The 14,089-nt window shown below is 44.1% G+C and overlaps 1 protein-coding gene across 2 annotated transcripts in view; it reads right to left on the bottom strand.

Annotated features, from left to right (window-relative positions):
• CNTN1 (contactin 1) overlaps positions 1–9,848 on the bottom strand; it is a 1,059,655-nt gene extending 1,049,807 nt beyond the window's left edge. For both annotated transcript variants that reach the window (XM_086919467.1, XM_086919469.1), the window contains exon 1: positions 9,768–9,848. The gene's annotated coding sequence lies outside the window, so the exon portion shown is untranslated. The remainder of the gene's footprint in view (positions 1–9,767) is intronic.
• Between the last annotated feature and the right edge of the window lie 4,241 nt (positions 9,849–14,089).

Genomic DNA, 14,089 nt, shown 5'->3' with positions numbered 1-14,089 from the left:
GCACCATACACCTCGGACGCCTGTGACCTCATCTGCAGAGTTCTGCGAGGATCCACCCTGAGCCCGACCCTCTTCAATTCATACATAATACCTCTAGCCACCAATATCCACTCCCATACATCAACGTCCTCTCCAATGCCAACAATATGCAACGTATTCTCTCCCTCATTAGTAAGACACCCAGTACCTGAATCAAGTTCAATGCCTACATATCTGAAATCACTCACTGGATGAAGACTAGCTGTCTAAAGCTGAACACCAACAAAACGGAAACCATGATCTTCAGGAAGAGCACCTCACCTAGGGACTCTGCATGATGACAAACAGAGATAAGACTGACAATGCCAACAATCTCAGGATTGTCATCGACAACAAACTTGACATGACCGCTGAAACCAACGCCATCACCACCTCATGCACCCATACTCTAAAGATCCTGTGGATGATTTTCAAATTGCTCCTAATCAGCACTCGAAAAAACGTCACACGTGCCCTGGCCACAAGCAGGCTGGAGTACAGGAAGAACTTATATCCCATGATCAGCAAAAAAAACACGAAAAGGCTGAAGACCATTCAGAACTTGGTGGACAGAATCCCTCTAAACCTCCAATGGCACTTCATATCCCACCACAACTGAAGGAGCTCAACTGGCTCCCCATACAAAAAACTAGCACAACTCAAACTCCTCACCTCCACTTTCAAAGTGCTATATACGACTGGCCCAGTACACCTCGAGAACGTACTGCTTTCACAAGCTTTCGTCCGGACTCCTACTTTCACACCATCCATGCATACAGAAAACCAGATCTGGGGGTAGAGCCTAATCCTAAATCACTCCTAAAGGCCTCGCAGTGTTGAGTAATCCCATAGACCCTACGCTAGGCTCACACCGACTCAGTACCAAAATACCCTCCAGGGGAATAGTGTGTTCTATAAATTGATATAACATAAACATTTTGTAAGTGGTTGTTTGGCTGTTACATAGAAAAGGTGCTTCTAGTGTAAGAACATTGGGATTTATCTCAGAGTTCATCGGAAGCAAATTTCCTACATGGTCCCCATGTTTCATCTATTTCGGACCCTATTTTTGCTGACTTTAGGATTATGTGCACTTTGCCACTATTAAACAGTAGAGGCCTGACTGTACTCCCTTATAAATTGTGTGCTTTAAGTTGGAATAACTGACTTTACCTAATTTACCTCCCTATAAGTCCATTATAAATGCACTTATGGCATGAAATGTTAAACATTGTATACGGATAGCAGTGTATATTTACACCACTTACATATATGAAAACAATATAGGTCTGCCAGGACCACCACTGCAATCTGGCAGAGTTGCATTTTAAATGCACTGTATTGACCCATGGCAGGGAACACTGCCTTTGCCATTTATAAATAGCCAGTTTTTATATATTTATAAGTAATCCCTAAAAGTGTGCCTTATAAGGCTACATGCCAGGGTGATAATATATAAAAATAGGACACAGAAAAACCCCATAAGCTATTTCACTTTATAGACCTAGCTTCATCTTTCCTAATAGGCCTAGGTGGGATTAAAATCTGTATTTACCATTCCTTGCTCCAAAGTTCTTCCCTGCTTACTTTTTAAAATCGGGCTTAATGGATAAGTCAGAGTTTTGATTACTTATGCATAAAGGTAACTATGTTAATAATGTACTTTAGGCTTCCCAAGCTAGGATTGTCTTATCCCCTTCCATGCTCATGACAAGGTCATTAAAAAGGTTCTGCCACTCATCACATCTCCAGATCTGCAATCAACAAACTTGACTGGGAAAGTTCATACCTCTGACTCAGAGGACAATGGCTTGCCTCTGGACAAAGGGCCAAGGGCTGTTAACTACTGATCACTTAGCAGTTTTGTCCTGGGATTATAAACTCTGCCAGATCAGTTAATTTGGAAGTGACAGGACAAGTTGGAAGAAGAAAGGGTGGTTTTATCACTTACTTTTTTGACCTGCTCAGAATAATCCTGGACCCCGGAATACTCCATCTGAAAAAGAAGGCCCTACTGGAATAAGACCCCTGACTTCTGACTCCTGATCCTGAGGCGAAAAAGATTACTCACATAAGGACTCAAGGACCTCTGAATCTTGCTGGCACCCACAGACTGGTACTGCTCTCCAAGGGTCAAGAGGTTGGCCTTCTGCTTTAGGGACACAACACGTGGAAGAGCGTCTGACTCTAAGAGGGTTCAGCTTACTAAAGAGGACTCAACCATGCAGAAAACCTGGCTGGAGAGAGATCTGAGTTCCAGAAGTCTGCCCTGAGGAGTTAGGAGCTTCGGAGAAAGCAACAAGAAGCTTTCCCAGAAGTTGGAGAGTATAGGCCTGATTTATATATTAGGAGGGAGGGTACTCTGTCGCCATGGCTACGGAGTTCCCTGCCACCCAATATAGTGGTACGTGTGCTGCATTTACATGTGGGTGGACCTTACGGTTAATTACTGCAAAGACTACTCTCTCTCTGCCTCGATGAATCGCCTCTGACAGCCTAGGGGAGTCAGGGCCATTGGAGAAATGGCTTCACGTTCAACCAACCAATTTAGATGGCCGGACATGCAGTCATATTTTACTGTTGTTTGCTGCCAGGTAAAACCTGGCAGTAAAGAACAGTAAAAACATTATAAAGATTCCCTGCCATAAAAGAAGCTTACCATGGCGAGGGAAGGATTACTTTTTTTTATTTTCAAAAATTAAAACAGTAAAATTAATTGATAGGAACTGCAGCGATGGTGGTTCCAGGCACGTGGATAGTCTTGCCTAGTGGATTTAAAGTCCTCTGCCAGGCCAAGTAAGAATACTCCATCCGCCAGAATATAAGTCTGGACTAAAATCTGAAGGTCAAATCTTTGATTACCTGTTGACCTGAAAATGTGCCTCGGTCTCGGACACTGTGAACTATTATTGGTCTAAAGTGCTTGACTTTTTCTAGGGTCTTTCTTCCTTGAAACTTCAAAAATCCATACCTCTGCGTCTTTTTTGCGCATTAAATTTTTCTCTATTTTTCTAAAGTCGTTCGGAAACTTTATTGTGTTGCGGTCTTTACTTTAAAACATGGTGCTGTTCAAACCTGGCATGCACTTCTCTGGGGTTGCTTGCTCCTTGTGCCACAGATACCATGGATTGAGCAACTATTCTCTCAGAACAATATTTTGACCTAGCCAAACTAAGTGAACGCTCCCAAATTAATCACCTCGTTGCTGCATTGCTAAAAACATCCCATTAAATATAACATATTATAATATTATTTGCCTACTTACACATTCATAATTGCTGGTCAGATGTTGGATGCTATTTACTGTATTTACCTCATCGTTTTGTTTTGTTACCCCAGCCTTACATTCCCCTGTATTTAGAAAGGTGCCATACTAAAAATCATTAGAACTATGGTATTATGATGTCTTATATCAGTTAGAAAACACAGTGACATATCTATAATCTGTTATATCAAATATCTTAATGGAAAATGTGTTCTAAGATGAGTCTTTAAAATAGCAAATACATCACTAGCATGGTGTGAAGGTTGGTCTCCCCATGACGAGCATTAAACCTGTAAACATCTTGTGATATTCCAAATTAAAAAATGTAAATCCACATAGTATACTCTTGTCCCTTTTCCTTTTATCACCAATATATTTGGCATAAATGAATAGATAATACAACTGGTATTTAGTAAACACAACCTAACAACGATTGGGGTCGACATGCAGATATTAGAAATAGAAAAAAGCCAGTTCTGCGAGCAGCCTCATCAGTGGGAAAGTGGACATAGTACATGAGATTTGCAACTCTTTCCTGTGTGTAAAAGAGAGTAACAGCAAGAGACATTTACTTTGATTTCTTTTTGTTCAATCTGGAAAATTGAAACTGGAACGGGGCTAAAAGATTTGATGTTAACGTTTTGTCTGAAATTATTTTTAACCATTCATATAAGAATTATCAAGCCTTTAATAGTCTTTTGGTTCTCAAATGATAGATGTTATTATTGTTCATTTCAACTGTGCCCTTTTTTTTATTGATTTCTGAAGGATAAAAGGTTGAATTCGCCTCTTCTGGATGCAAACCCTGCACATCCAGATGCACCTAAATGGCTACAACAGCCACTCAGTGCACTTAGCTTCATCTAGTAGCAAACCGGAACACACTTAAACATTTGAACAGTTGTGAAACGAGAATACGCCATCCTGGGGTTTATTTTCTTTTTTGGAAACAGACACAATTTTGTTTTTAAATTAATGTAACGGTTGTGTTTCCTATACATTGTTGGGGGGAAAACAACATTTATAACTTCTGTGTAAGACCCCCTAAGCACCTAAGTTTCTCCTTTTATACTCAGGATAATCTATCCATCCCCATTATATGCTAAATGAACGAAATCGTGAATTATTCTCTGTTACTGATGCAGTGCTGCTGTGTTTTCCAGGTAGGTTTAAGCAATGTCAGTACCAATAAATACAGTAAATATAAAATGCATCCTAAGGCAGATTCAGTTTGTTGTGTGCACCTAATACTCCATACAAATAGTTAGAGAACTGTACAATACAATAATGCTTCATTGGTTTCACTATGTGTTGCAAAGCCTGAGAGCCAGATGTAGTAAGTATTCACGGTTGGAAAGGCTGAGAGTCGCTAAATCTGAGCCTACAAGATAGCTTTTTGATATGTCCCAAACAGCGATTTGGTAACATGTTACTGAATCGCAATTTGCATCTGAATCGCGGTTTGCCCTTTACAATGTGAATTTTGGTTAGCAAGTATATACTGAATCATCATCATCTTTATTTCGGTTAAACAACCTTAAAAGAGTACAGTACAATTAAAACATTTACAGTAAGCTACAGCATCAATTATGGCGCATGAGATTTATACATATCTATATACACAAGGTATCTACTTAATGGGGGGTTACATTAAAGAGGTAAAATTAACGACAAAGTCCTTCATAGCAAAGTCAGCATCCAAGGTCGAGGTAATGCATAGTGTTAAAAGAGTAATAAATAGTTATATAAAAGCTAAAAATATCAAGCACAATTAAATAAACAGTATAAAATCAAACAGTTACTTGGATCACACCAATTCATCAACCATTACGTTTAGACAATTGGATTTAAAGTGCAGTTTCAAATACCAATCAGTATTAGTCCCAGTAGTGTAGTTACATTTTATAACCATTTATTTTCCTAACTATTGCTACTGAAAAGAGAAAACGGCTCATACTGAATCACTTATTGGAAGGGGCGTCTTTAGGGCAGCCTTTCTAAATTGCAATTCAAAGATTTGATATCTTGCAATTCAAAATTTGGATGCAAAACAGTGATATTTTACCGACTACACAAAGATAGAGGTAACCTATTCTCAAAATTAACGGGGACCCTAGAAACCTTTTCCCCTTTTTGAGTGTTGACAAAAATATCTTTAGGGCTAGGCAGTGGTTCGTGCAACTACTGCTTATGCCAAAAAGTTTGGGAAACTTTAGTTTTTTTAAATCACCATGTTTTACTTTAAGAAAAAAGGACTGCATTTAAAAAATATGATTGTTTTATGTAAAAGCAGTCATGGCCTAGTGGCCTAATGAAACTTATTGGGGGGCTCCTTTAAACAACAGGGAGGGCCCCCATCTGAACTCAGTCAAGAGCTCTCAGGCCAATGTACTGTCCTGAGGGTGCCCCCCACACTGCGGGGGCCTATGTTCCGACATGGTGGTTGCTGACCCTAGGAGACCACCATCTCTGTGGGGATAGCCATCTCTGTGCCTGGGATTGCAATGAATTGTAGTGAGTCTTTGCAACTTGCCTCTTTAATATTCAGGAAGCAGGACGATTTGTTACTCACTAAGATTCAGTTTTTTGTGAACAGATCTATTAGTACATAGGTTGGTTCGCAAAATATTATAGGGTTAGCAAAATTGTGGGTAAATAGTGACCAATTTTTGCGAACATTATCTTAGTATGGGCCATATGTATCAAGCCTTTTACGAATCGCAAAGACCGAAATTCGCAGAATTTCGGCCTTTGCGAATCGCAAACGGTCTTTTTGCATGTTTTGGGAAGTATGAAATATTAGCAAAATAAGGAATAGCAAAGATTTGCGATTCCTTATTTTGCCATAGCATTTAAGGAATCGCAATTTTGCGATTCCTTAAATGCTATGTATGTAGCATTTTTGGGCATCGAATTATGGTTAAGAATTTGCAAATTACCACCAACTTGTAGTTGATGGTAACTTGCGAATTCTTCAAAAAATGCACAATTTTGCATTTTTGAAGGTGGCATATGATGCACACACGCCCATAGGGCATGTATGTGTGCCATATGCACACTCATGTACATTTCAGGGGTGCAGCAGGGTGTCTTTGAGACACCCCTGCACCCTTGAAATAATTCTCAAATTGCAATTAGCAAATTGCAAATTCGCAATTTGAGAATTATTTCGCAATCATTCCTATGGGCCTCCTGGCCCATAGGAATGCATTGGAAATTATTCCTTAATTGCGAATTCGCAAAATGCGAATTCGCAAATAAGGAAGATTAAGGCATCGCTAAAACAAAGCGAATTTCTTCATACATACCATTTTGCGATTCCTAAATAGCGATTCCTTAAAAATCGCTATTTAGGATTCGCAAAAGGGTTTGTTGATACATATGGCCCTATATCTGGCCCTTACTGCTTTACAAAATAATTACAGAGTGGGATTCGTCTGCAGGCGTCATTAAACGCAATTTACAGAGAGGGTTACGAATGACAAACTCGATATAATCCTGCTTGGCACACAGCTACACCAAAAACTAAAATCAGTTCGGGTTCAAGTCATCGCTGGGAAATATTCCTCACACAAGGTTCCAAAATTGAACAAAAAAAGGTGCACCTCTGCACGCAACAGAGGGTGCGGCCTGAAAAAACCAGCCAGACATGCCACACAGAGAGGAAAGATGTGTGCAGCGCTGCCAAAATTGCCCAATCTGACAACAGTGTAAGTGCAGCCTCCGGCGGATGCAAGGTAATGGTTGAGGCATCGCGGCTCATTAACATGCACCGAGAAACACACCCAAACGGTGCAGTGCAGCGCCGAACACAACTGTGCCCCGCCGGGCTGGGATCTAGAGATGGATGGCTGCATCTGGAGGAGTACCCGGTGTAAAACAAGCCCTATAGAGCGGAACATCCCTTGATAATTCCCAACCCCTCCCCCACACCTTTTCCTGCAGGAATATACCAAAGAAGCTAACACACAGAAGACATAGACATGCACACTTGCTGCAGCCTCATGTTGTTAGCCTCACTGGGATGTACAAACATTTTATTTAATATGAACCTCGTTTATGTGTACAGACGCAAATCGTAAGGTGACCAGAATTTTAAAGCAAAAAAACGGTACATTTCACAAAAATAGAAGAAGTGTATGTGTGGACAGTGGTAAATAAACTGATATGGCGCTGACTGGCTGTGGAGTAAAGCGTGAAATATCCCGCAATCGGCCCGCAGGACTGGAACGCGCCCGCCCGTGGGGTCCTTCTCTGCCGCCATGCCAGGCATCTGCTGTAATGCGACCCTGCCAGGGAGGCGGACATCGAGCTCATGACTGCAGGCCCCGGCTCGCGCCGCAGCATCCGCAGAGCACCTGCGCGCCTGAAAGGAGAGGACCGGCTTTTTGCGGCAGAGCTGTTGGGAGGCTGCTCCTGCTGCGAGGGGGCTGGTCCTTGCCTGCCGCCGTGGACGAGGAGATGCTGCCGCCGGCGACACCGGAGGCCTCCTCTTAATGTCTGCCGGAGGCCTCCTCTTAATGTCTGCCGGAGGCCCAGGTTAATGTCTATTTGGGGGAGGGGGCTACCTTCCGCCACCATGCTCCCTACGCCGCTCCTTTCCGTGGAATAAACTCTCACCATGTCGGCGGGAGACTGCCACTACTGTCTGTAAGGACTGAGCACTATTGAGGGGGGGGGGGGGGGGGGGGGCATGTTGGAGCTGCCCCTGGCTCTGGGGTAGCTTTATTGGTAACTTGCCCTCGGTGCTCCGCTCTCAGAGGCTGGATATGTGCTACATGGGAGGCTATCTGCTGTTCCGTGGGAGGCTGACGCCAAGGCCCACGGGAGGCTGGCAGCCCCTGTCGGAGTCTTGTCCTCAGCTCTCCTGAAGGATGGCTATATCCTGTGGAAGAGTGGCCGGAGTGGTCTGGGAGGGGTTGGCGCTCAGCTCCCCGGGAGGCTGGCGTTCTTCTGTGGGGCAGAGAGACTGGTGCTCGACTATGGGGCCTGACTCTCATGGTCGGCAATTTGGGCTCTGGCTCTATGGGGAAAGAGAGGGGTCAATTGTCCTCTTGAAAGATGACCCCGTAATCCTCGGGGTCTGCCAATCCATCCTAGGCCTCTAATCCCCCAAACGCCTGTGCTTTCCAAGGGGGTAACCTGTTCGATGGGAGCTTGCCCTCAAGTCTTGGGAGGCAGGTATGCAATCTTGTTTGGGGTGCTGTCCCGCCGCCTTATGGGGGACGCGGTCTTTCGATTTATTGTGCCATCGGTCCCGCGGGGGTGGCTCTCCTCTATGGGGGTGGGATGAACTTGTACTATGTGAAAGACTGGCACACTCCATGAAGGCAGCTGCCTCTGTGCTCTGAGGGAGGCCTGTGCCCTCGAGGAGACTGGTCCTCTGTTGTGTGAAAGACTCACCCTCTGTTTTGAGAGTGTCAGGCGCTTTAACTCGCTGGAAAACTGATGCAACTCTATGTGGGTAATTGCAGACACCCCTTGCTGCTGTGTGGGAGGCTTGCCCTGTGTTGTTCGGGTGCAGGCCCCTTATTTAAAGCGATTCTAGGAAATATTTGGAAATTGAGAGGACACAGACAGCTTCCAGGGACGCCTGCGGCGAGTACATGCAGCTCAGAGAATGCTAATCCTAAAATTTACATCACCACAAGGGAGTGTAGAAGGGCGGCGCTTGGCTACTATAGCAGGTGAAAAAAAACTGATTAACGGCGCCTTGCAGCCACAGTAGCTGCTTTTGGAGCCTGCTGCACCACCCGCTGGTAAGCAGAATCGGTGCAATTGCTCGGAAAATGTCATCGATCTGGCGGCTCCAGTGCACTGCGCGTGTCAGGGGATCCGCGTGCGGCGCTGTCACATTGCAGAGATGCCTGCAGCAGACAGAGCGGGATACCTCTCGTGTGTGTGGGTGCGAGCTGTCTCTTTTGCTATCAACCCCCCCCCCTCTCCCCCCCATGTGCTCTGCACAGCGATGGAAGGAGAGAAGATGGGGGCGGCAGATAGCACCCACACATCCCAGAGGTATTTCCCCGGTCTGTTTCCGAAAGGAGGCGGTCTGGAGTCACTACAATTACACTAGCCCTTCCTGGAGCGTAGGACGCTCCATCATCCTAGATGCCTGCCTGATCACCTCCATGCACCTGGCGACACCGACGATTTCAGCCCCTTTTCTTTTAAGAGACAGCCACAGCAACCGCAGAGCGGCAGCAGGTCTGGAATTACTATGCGCCACACAGCCTTGCTGCTGCTTACAGATATAAAGGGGCTTAACGTCAGCTGCTCTGATCTCCGCTTGCAGGAGCCGCACTGTGGCTGCACCGCCTGCTCTGCACCCAGCGCAGCATCCCTGCCACTCATCTGACCCTCAGTGGATCAGTCACTCCGACCTTGGATCCCCTTCCTCCGCCACAACAGCCACACTGCACCACATTCCCGCCCATACTATATCCCCACGGCAGGTGTAGTGGGTGCCCAAGAGGCGTCCTACCTGCAGGTGCCGGGCTGTCGCCGGGAAAGGCTGCCTCCGCTGCCGGGTAGCACCTGCCAGAAACCCCTCGCGCCGTGCAACCCACCCACCCGTCTAGGCTCCCGCCTCCTGCCTTCACGGGACTCTGATTGGGCCTCGGCGAAGACTGCCGGATTGAGGGGGCTGCGGGTTCTTGTTGGCGGAGGATGACGTCACTGGCCACTGAGACCCAGAGTCGACAACCGAGAGGCTTCGGTGTCCTGGGAGCCGCAGTGTAACTGGGGAGGGAGCCCTGGCGAGGCACAGCCGCTGCCTCGCACCTCTGGGATCGTGGGAGGCGCGAGCAGCAGTCGAGGAAGGACGTCTCTCGCGCTCATCGCAGCAGGGAGCCGCAGTCTGCTGCTCCACCATCCCTTCATTATTAGAATTATGCACACGCAAAGCGCGACCTGCCACTGGATGGGCGGGCGAGAGCTGCAGCAGATTCCAGCAGAGAGCCAAATTATGGCCCAACACACCGTAAAACGAATCTTGACAGATAACGTTTTACCAACGTGAGCACTACAAAACACATTATGCTCACTGTTCAGTACAATGCAAAGGGAGGCTGAGCAAGCTCTATAAACACATAGCCTTCCAGTAACTGGTCCTCTGCCATGTGACATACAGCCTTTCCTATACTTAACTAACACCACTACAGTTGCTGGGACATGTAGGCCCAGACCTATAGGAGCAAAAAGAGAAATTGCACGTCCCATTCTCAGTGTTGACTGCAAATCCAGGACAGGCTGAAAGACACCCCAATGATACAATGGGAGCAGTTGACATCTATGCAAATAGGAATAACTCAAGATCGATATGCATTACTATGATGTGAAAACATCCCCGGTGACTTCATGTCATATGTGCCACTTTTGGCCACTCCAGGCTTTTTGGCCAACAGCACTTGGAGTCTTGAATTTATAGTTTCACTTTTAACCTTTTAAGTATGAGATCACAGATCTCAAGTGCTATTGTCTAAAAATCCAAGGCTGGATTTGTTGTATTTATACTGTAGTTGAGTTTACATTGTACTTCATGCCCCTCACAATGTGTTAAAGTACATCAACCCGTGGGTTGCACTCTGCATGTGGGGAATGCTTAGTTGGAAGAGCTTTGAACTATAGTGTGGCCTATATGAGAAGCTTTTTTGTGGCCTCAAATTAAGCCCTATTACGCGGTTACAAAAAAAGGCCATGTATTGGGGGCACAGCACAAACCATTGACACCGGGCGAATGGCTGCCTGGCAATTTACATCAATATCAACCTAGCGGGTAAAACCGCAGAACTGTATGTGGATGATCCAAATTAGTTAGCATTGAAAATGAATCATTGGCTAATAATCCTGAAAAAGCAATCATTCTCGTAAACCTATACATGAACCCAAAGAAAAGAGCAACATCATCTAGAAGAATGGCAGCCCAACTAACCCTGTTGTATTCCGCTTTAGGTGTCCGTATACAGGTTTTCCTGATACATGTCCTTATGTAGGCACAATTCGCTTTGCCCTTATATAGGAATACAATCCCAGTCCTTATTTAGGCATTGCCATGCTATCCAAATACAGGCATGGTCACCAACATCCGTCCACCCCAACGTCACGAGTTCTTAGAAACCAGACCCTTAAGCTGTTGGGAGTTTCCCATGCCCAGGATTATTGATTTCTCCAATAACTCATTTATTATGCATTAACCTCTATACCCTAAGGGTTCATTCCTGACGTCTTCCTCTGCCTGATTTTACGTCAATGCTAACATTCCAAGGCACCCACCAGGTATAAATATACCTTCCCTTGCTACAGCAAGTATGGCAAGTAGGAGGAGACCTTGACTTTAGAGGAGCCTGTATCCTGGCCTGACGCACTTACAAGACGCTGTTATCCCTGCTCGCAGAGAATCCAGCTGCCAGTGTTCTGACTCCCTTCGCGGGGTGTTAGAGTTCGAGACCCAGAAAGAGAATCCAACCTCTCTCATTCTCAAGGTATGGGGCTGACTAGAACCTAGAGGGACTCTTGGCATACTAGACTTAGCATACCATACTATTGAATACAACACCTACTTCTTACCTTGTACAACACTTAGGTACACTGGGGTAGAACTAGTAGAGAACGCTTCTTATAAGTACTCGTATTTTTAGCCTATGTTATTTATGTATATGAATATATGTGTCATAGCTAAAAGATAATGGTAGCGCACTATTATTTCTTTATACTGCTTACGCTGTACATTATATATCTCGCATACTGACTTATGATTGTAACAGTGCATATCTCTTACACAAGAAATAAGACTGTTCAATAAAACCTTTTATTGAAATGCCCGTCTACTCTTTCTGTGTAACTCTGAAGAAACTAAGCATGCACAATTAGCTGAATGAAACTGTTATCTATTGTTTTCACGATTCTGAGAGTGTTCCGATTTCTAAAGAGAAACAAAGTTGTCATGTTTATGGGTTACCAGAAACTACTCCCTTCTTGTTTACAAGGAGTTTCTAGTGGCCTATGAGTTAGCTGGCAAACAAAGTAGTTAAGTTTAAAATACTCGAAAGGGGCATACTGACCTCCGTACTACCAAACCTATAGTGTATATTATTCCAATGTGCAGAGCCTATTAGGGAAATAGGAACTACACAACATGGCGCCCAACGGTTTGGTAAGGCAGTCATTTAACGCTAGATACTGAGTAACTCAGTCATGCTTTTCTCAGAGACCCCTACTCACATACTCCATAAGACATCTGGAGTGGGTAGGGTTAAGTATCAGCCAAAACTAAATAGGACAAAAATCCTATATTTAGTTGTTTGGTTTGTTCAACGTTGAAGGATACAGTGTTCCGAAATATTGTGCACCTTATCTTTGTTTCCTTGAAATTTGTTCTACATTTTTCAAAAAACAATGTCCAATAACAGGGAAACTAACACCGAACACGGTGTAGCTGTGGCTGACCTAGTCGTAACAGAGTGTAATTCTACCGGTTTAGATGAAACAGATGAGGATTCAATACGTATTCATCCAGATATAAGGAGAGCCATCACTTTAAAACGTATACAACATGGCCTAACACCAAGAGGTGGTAGAGCAGTTTTCGTGATAGAGGCACACACATTATTTCAAGCAGAGGTATTCTATTCATGAATTGTATTCCCAAAATCAAATCCAATACCAAAAGTGTTTCAATTCTTTAAAGAAGATGAACCACCTGAGGATTATATTCTTTTCGAGGATATTGAAATTCCACTCACATACCAGGAGCATGATCTCTGGTTTAAAGGCGCCCTAAAACATCACAAAAACATTACCAGGCTTGGGACACTAGGTAGACCAGGCGCAACATGGCCCATTTTAGCCGGCTACACACCTCATCCTGACATCGAAGAGATGTCAGACAATTAATTACTCACTCAACTAAAAGGGTTAATAAAAATTTTCAGACAAATAGTCCAATATGTCATGCGGACTTTCACAGTCCAACCACCATTGACCATTCCAAGTCAAACCCCTCTATAGGGTAATACACTAAAAATTACTCCACAGACTTTACACACAGTCATGGGTAAAATGCCCATAAAATTCCATTCTGAATAGCTAAAAAATTACTTAAATCGAAGCAGTATTTCCAAATATTAGCCTGTATGAGAAACACAGAATTCTAACAATCTTTTTACCAATGGGGATCACACCACAACTGGAAGATTGCACCAGTTGGGGGACAGTCTTTGCTGCCATCTATACTAAAACACATGGTGTGCCGTCAATTGCGCTTATAGCAGATGTCCTGAAACAAATTCAAAATGAATATAAGGCAGAGCCTGCTCTGAATTTAGGTATGAAATTACTGAAAAATTTCGACCAGGTCTCAACAATAATATTATCTAATATTAAAGGGGAGGCAGCATCAGTGGCGATCAGCCAATGCTTAAGGGAATTTGATGTAACAGAATATCAACATGAACTACCCAGAATAATAGAAAAATCTTGTGCAGAATTAGGCAGAGACAGTTTGGGTGGAAAACCCTTGAAGCCACAACTGTCTGAAGGTCCTGAAAAGGACTCTATTAAACAAAATCCTACATCTTCTAAAAAGAAGTGGGAAACTAATAAACAAAATTAAAAACAGAAACGTTCTGAATCCCGAGGTAGGTCTCCTCAAAAGAAGCCATCTGAAAGGAGATATAACCTCAGGCATATGGATCATTTGAGAAAACCTGACAGGTATCAGGATACTGATACATGTTCCTCTCGTACCTTTCAGATATCATCATGGACATCCGAAAGAAGAGGACGGTCAGATCACAAAGAAGAACA

This window comes from Lissotriton vulgaris, chromosome 1_1, assembly GCF_964263255.1.
Source record: "Lissotriton vulgaris chromosome 1_1, aLisVul1.2, whole genome shotgun sequence".
In the NCBI taxonomy this organism is placed as follows: domain Eukaryota; kingdom Metazoa; phylum Chordata; class Amphibia; order Caudata; family Salamandridae; genus Lissotriton; species Lissotriton vulgaris.
Note: the sequence above shows the minus strand (reverse complement) of the source record. Positions and strands in the feature narration are given on the sequence as shown.